The sequence below is a fragment of the Poecilia mexicana genome, unplaced genomic scaffold (assembly GCF_051168715.1).
Source record: "Poecilia mexicana isolate PSO_F unplaced genomic scaffold, ASM5116871v1 scaffold_11, whole genome shotgun sequence".
Lineage (NCBI taxonomy): Eukaryota > Metazoa > Chordata > Actinopteri > Cyprinodontiformes > Poeciliidae > Poecilia > Poecilia mexicana.
The window spans coordinates 21,377,033-21,383,176 of record NW_028263380.1 but is presented as its reverse complement, the minus strand read 5'-3'; positions in this window follow the sequence as shown (position 1 = coordinate 21,383,176).

Below are 6,144 nucleotides of genomic sequence, written 5' to 3'. Positions count from 1 at the left end.
CTAATGCCGCCTGCAACAAGTTTTCCAGTTTCTTTTCAGAGAAAATTCAAAAGATCAGAGGATTAATCTGCACATCCACTCCAAAGCCAGTACCAATGCTGTGCCCAAACAAAACGAATGCAGGAAAAATGACCCAATTTCAACTACTTCATTATAAAACCCTAGAAGAAATTATAAGTCAATTAAGCTCCAGTTCCTGCTGTCTGGATGTCCTACCCACACATTTCTTTAAGAAAGTCCTGCCTGTCGTTGCTAATGATCTGCTCCATATAGTAAACACATCGTTGTCTTCAGGTGTTTTCCCCCAGACTTTGAAAACAGCAGTTATCAAACCACTGATAAAAAAGAACAATCTAGACAAATCACTACTGCAGAATTACAGGCCGATCTCCAACCTCCCATTCATCAGCAAAGTTATTGAAAAAGCAGTTTTTAAACAATTAAATAACTTCTTAACAATAATGAATTGCTTTGACTCCTTCCAGTCTGGTTTTCGTGCTCACCACAGCACGGAGACGGCCCTTGTAAAAGTGTTCAATGACATCCATATAAACACAGACTGTGGGAGAACCACAGTGCTGGTTCTGTTGGACCTCAGTGCAGCTTTCGACACTGTTGACCATGACATTTTACTGAATCGACTGGAGAGTTGGGTCGGACTCTCTGGTCCAGTGCTCAACTGGTTTGAATCTTACATAAAGAACAGGAATTTCTTTGTTTCAATTGGAAACTTCTCATCAGAGAGGTCAAAGGTCACATGTGGGGTACCCCAAGGCTCAATCCTAGGACCCCTTCTTTTCAATATTTATATGCTCCCGCTGGCTCAGGTTATAGCAGGAAATAGGATTAGCTACCATAACTATGCGGATGATACACAGCTCTACATCACGATGTCACCAGGTGACTCTGAACCCATCCAATCACTGAACAGATGCTTAGATCAGATAAATGTGTGGATGGGCCAAAACTTTCTCCAGCTGAACAGAAACAAAACTGAAGTTATTATCTTTGGACCTAAAGAGGAACGAACTAGAATCAATGCTCAGCTTCAGTTATTACAACTGAAAACCAGGGATCAGGCCCGAAACCTGGGAGTAGTGATGGACTCTGACTTGAACCTTCAGAGCCACATAAAGACAGTCACAAAGTCGGCCTTCTATCACCTGAAGAACATCTCCAGGATTAGAGGACTAATGTCTCAGCAGGATCTAGAGAAACTCATCCATGCGTTTATCTTTAGCCGTATTGATTACTGCAACAGCGTCTTCACAGGTCTGACTAATAAATCAATCAAACAGCTGCAGCTGATCCAGAACGCTGCTGCTCGCGTTCTCACTAGAACCAGGAAGATAGAGCACATAACACCAGTTCTAAAGTCCCTACACTGGCTCCCTGTAGCTCAAAGAATAGACTTTAAAATACTGTTGTTAGTTTATAAATCACTGAACGGTTTAGCACCACAATACATTAAAGATCTGTTATTGCTGTACCAACCATCTAGACCCCTCAGATCTTCTGGTTCTGGTCTGCTCTGCATCCCCAGAACCAGAACCAAACGAGGAGAAGCAGCATTCAGTTTCTATGCACCACGGATTTGGAACAAACTTCCAGAAAACTGTAAAACAGCTGAAACACTGGGTGCCTTTAAATCTCAACTTAAAACCCACCTGTTTACAGTTGCTTATGGCAATTGATGCCTTCTATGTATTTGCGAGTGACTGGGAGTCATTGCGCGTATATAAAACCCTGTAAATTCTAGACTAACAGGTAACCAATTAATGCACAAAATCCGCGTAGGACAGCGAAAGTCCTAGCGCAAAATTTTCGCGAAACAGGCGGACGGAGCCTGGTGCTGCAAGGCTGGAGGCCTTGTCCTGTTAGGCTGTGATTTTATCTTTTCTTTTTATCTTTTTATTACTTTCTTTTTCTTTCTCACTGTTTAAAATTATGTAAAGCACTTTGAAATGCCTTGCTGCTGAAATGTGCTATACAAATAAAATTTGATTGATTGATTGATTGGTTGACATGCAGCTTTTCACATTAAAATGATCATAAAATTAGAAGTGTTTTATTTCTCTGTAAATGAGGAGAATATTTCCTTACTGGGCATCTATGCAGTACAAAGGGAACATTCAACCAACAGAATGCACATTTACATAGCGTTGTGTCAGTGCCAGAGTATTTCCTTATTACTGCTCTGAGTTAAATATTAAATACCATAACCCAGAAAGAATTGGTTTGACCATCACTGGTAGATATTCCACAATAAATACAAAAAACCCTCTTTCTACATTTGTACATTATAATATGTTTGCAATAACCAAGCTGCAGAGATCATTGCATTCTACATTTCTGTTTCTCGGAAAGCGTTCCCACAGATCAATACGAAGCACATTTATCAGCTCCGGCTTGCGTTTCCTCAGAGGAGTCAGTCAGTCTATAGCGCAGCTTTTCTGATGAAATATGAATCAGTCCCTGCTGGCAGGGTTCATGTTCAGATGCTAGCGCATTAGCAGAGGCTCATGGGTCAGATTTAAGATTAAAAACGCCTTTCTGACCGACTCTGTGTGCTTTAGGTTTCGCCTCCGAATGAGAAAAGTTTTCACTTAAAAATTCAGAATATCTAAGTTCTGTCGAATTGTAGGTTGTGACATCCTGATGCGTTTTAGCTCCTCTGAAATATTTAAACTCTTTGACCTAAAAGCCTTCTGCTGGTCATGGTCTTTTTATGAGACATGGATACATGCAGATGCTACACAATTTCACGTTTCCTCCAAGTTAGCTGGTAATTTTGTGTGTTTGGGTGAGTTATTAGCTTAGTGATGTTTCCACTGTTACATTCTGAGAGCAAAAGTGATCATCACGTCATAAAACAGCATATTAGGTAACGGTTACTGTCCAGGATGACATACAAGTCAAAGTAATGCACTCCAGTGTGAGTGTGTGTGTGTAATAAACAGGAAGTATTTTTAGTTCTGTTGCTACGTCGGCAGCCGGATGGCGAGCTGCAGCTGAAGTTAATGATGTCAGGCTGGCAGTCGCTGCCCAGGGCCTCGAAGCTCCACAGCATCCAGGATCATGTTGAAGCTGCAGATCGAGTGTTGATCCCGCCCTAAAGACATGGCTTGACTTAAAATAAAGAAGATAAAGAAACGTTTGGCATCCTTAGGGCTTTATATCTGCTTTTCGCAGATGATGTCATTCTTTTGGCTGTTGATTTTCAGCATTAGTGTGGAAAATGGAGGATTGGGAATATTTTTAAAATATTGGTTCGTAACCTGAGTTGGTTAGTAACTGGTGACATTTACATTTACTTTTACTTGAGTAACTTTTTTGAAAAAAAAAAAAATCTTTTAGGAGTATTTTAACTACGCTGTACTTTTTATTTTTACTTGAGTATTTTTATTATAAAGTACCTCTGCTAATACTTGAGTAAAATTTCTGGATTTTCTGAATGAAAAATAAACCAGACACACATTTAGCTCACAGTGAGAGACTGTTGTTAAGGATGGATGGATGGATGGATGGATGGATGGATGGATGGATGGATGGATGGATGGATGGATGGATGGATGGATGGATGGATGGATGGATGGATGGATGGATGAACGGATGGATGGATGGACGAATGGATGGATGGATGGATGGATGGATGGATGCACCAGCATCAGATTAATGGTAACTAGTTCAATGTTTGTTCCTCCAGTAAATGTAAATGAGGCCTGATGACGTCATGAATTGGAACCGGAAGTGCTTTAATGTTCGGCTGAATAAAGGAGGTCGGAGCTTCAGCTCCCATCCCCCTCTGTAATCCTCACTGCTTTAACAGAACAAGCTGTAACACTGACCTGGAACACCGACTGTGTGTGTGTGTGTGTGTGTGTGTGTGTGTGTGTGTTAATAAAACATGTAACACACCGCCGTAACTCCCCCTCCCCTTCCTGACGGAACCGAAGCATCCGTGCCGAGTCACACAGATTCGGTGTGAATAATTTACTCTGATGCGAACATGAACGGTCCGCCATGTCTACCGGTAAATAAACCTGTCATTAAAGAACAAACATGGAAACCAACAGATGCGCAAAGTATTGGCACCTGTACTGCCTGCGTATGGGGTGCCGTTTGAACAGTTACACTGTAAAAAATTAACAGCCTGTCATTGAGAGAGAAAAAATGCGAGAATTCATTTTTAAAATTCATATTTTCACGAGGTTATTCATACATTTTCCAATGTCAGAGGTCCAAGCTAAATATTTAATTCACATGCTAAATATTGAGTTTGCAAAATAAATACTTAGTTTTCAAATTAAATATGTAGTTTGTAAATTTAATATTTAATTACAGACTAAATTTGGGGTATTTATCAATTCATGAGCTAATCTAAATTTGATTGGTCTAATCGATTGACTAACAATTAATTGACAAGCGGCAATTTTCTTAAAAAACTGGGTTATATTGCACAAAGAGAAAAACAGAGTCACATAAAGTGCATTTTTCATCCCACATCTGATTCTGTTTGGACTGTTTCTCTTTTTCTGGTATTACTTCCGCCATCTTTGTTTCTGTATGAACTGGATACGCTTAAGGATGACCAGTGACGCCCTCTGCTGTTTGGCGGCCAAACTACAACACTTAAAGAAGGACTAAATAATTGAAACTAATTTTAATCTAATAAACAATCAATCAAAAGCTCATTAATTCTTTGTATATGTATTTCAAACACTGACTAAATTTAAGTTAAACATAATAAGAAAACAGATTGTCTTTGGTTTCTAAAAGCTGGAACTTCTCCAGGAAAGAGTCGTGATTTACAGCAGTGTGATCTGGCAGTTTTAAGTTTGTAATCTCTACAGGCAACTTTATTGATTTTGTTCAGTAAAACTAAACACAACTTATATCTATTCTTTCTTTATCGTGCATTCAGTTTCTTCATTTTGCAAAATCCAAATGCATAAAATTCTAAAATGACACTTCACTGGTGTTGTAAATATCTGTACTTTACACGGCAATGTGGACTCTGTCCTGTGTGTTTGTTAATCTTGATTAATTGTTAGAATAATTACTAAATTAATTTTTAGTAGCAGCTCTCCTGTAATCATTTTCAACTCGCACATCTTCAGTTATTGAAAAAAACCCCATTAATTTCCTATAATGTCGTTTAAACATAGAAGTAACTTTCATGTTTTTTTCAGGAAGGATGAGATATTTATAGGGGTATTAAAAACAATGAAGCCCCTCGTTCTGCTGCAGATCTGGGTTAAATCCCCATGAAGTGCTGTGAGTCTGTTCAAAACGCCCGCTAAGCGTTTTATTTGCAGTTCATTGGTCCTGGGCGTTTTGTCCTGTCAGGCCATCAACGCTTCCTGGGAGTCTGTTCCTTTAAGGTGGGCCTGGTTTTCTCATTCTGTGCGTTTCCTGCGGCGACACACAAATGCAGCGTCCATAATGGCAGCAGATTAGTCATCAGGAAATGCTCATGCATGCATACATGATCACCCACACACACACACACTCGTAGCGATGTTGGTGTGTGTTGTGGATGGAGGTGGAGCTGCGTAATGGAGCGATGCTCTTTGTCCTGCCCTACATCTGCTCATCTATCCGCACAGCTCAGTGACCCATTCTGGGTGTTTGTGTTGATGAGATGAGAATCACATAATGAGGATTCAACAACCTCATGGGCACAAAAAGATGACAATTTCATGCAACTTCTTAGAAATATAAAGGCACTGTCTGTGGTTTTTCAATGAAAACATTTTTCTTTTTACAGCCTGTGACAGCTAAATGTTTTTTAATTATTAATAATTTCAGACTGCAGAGGAATAATTAATATTGTGCACTTATGTTTGAATTAGCATCTTGGTATTTTTGCTATAGTTCAGAGCCAGACCTTTTCTAAAAGTCAAACCAAAGCTCCAGTAACTTAACAATTTGAGAAACTTTTATAAAATTTCTTATTTGTTAAAACTGTCACCATGTCGTGACAGTATGAGAGAAATAACCTACAGATGATCTCTCTCTTCCCCCTCCTCCCTGAGCTGCTATTGTTGTCTGAATAAATGGGACGCTCCTGTCCAAAATCAACCAATCAGAGCCTGGAGGCGGGTCTCAGCGCTGCCAATCATACTCATGTACTCTAATAAA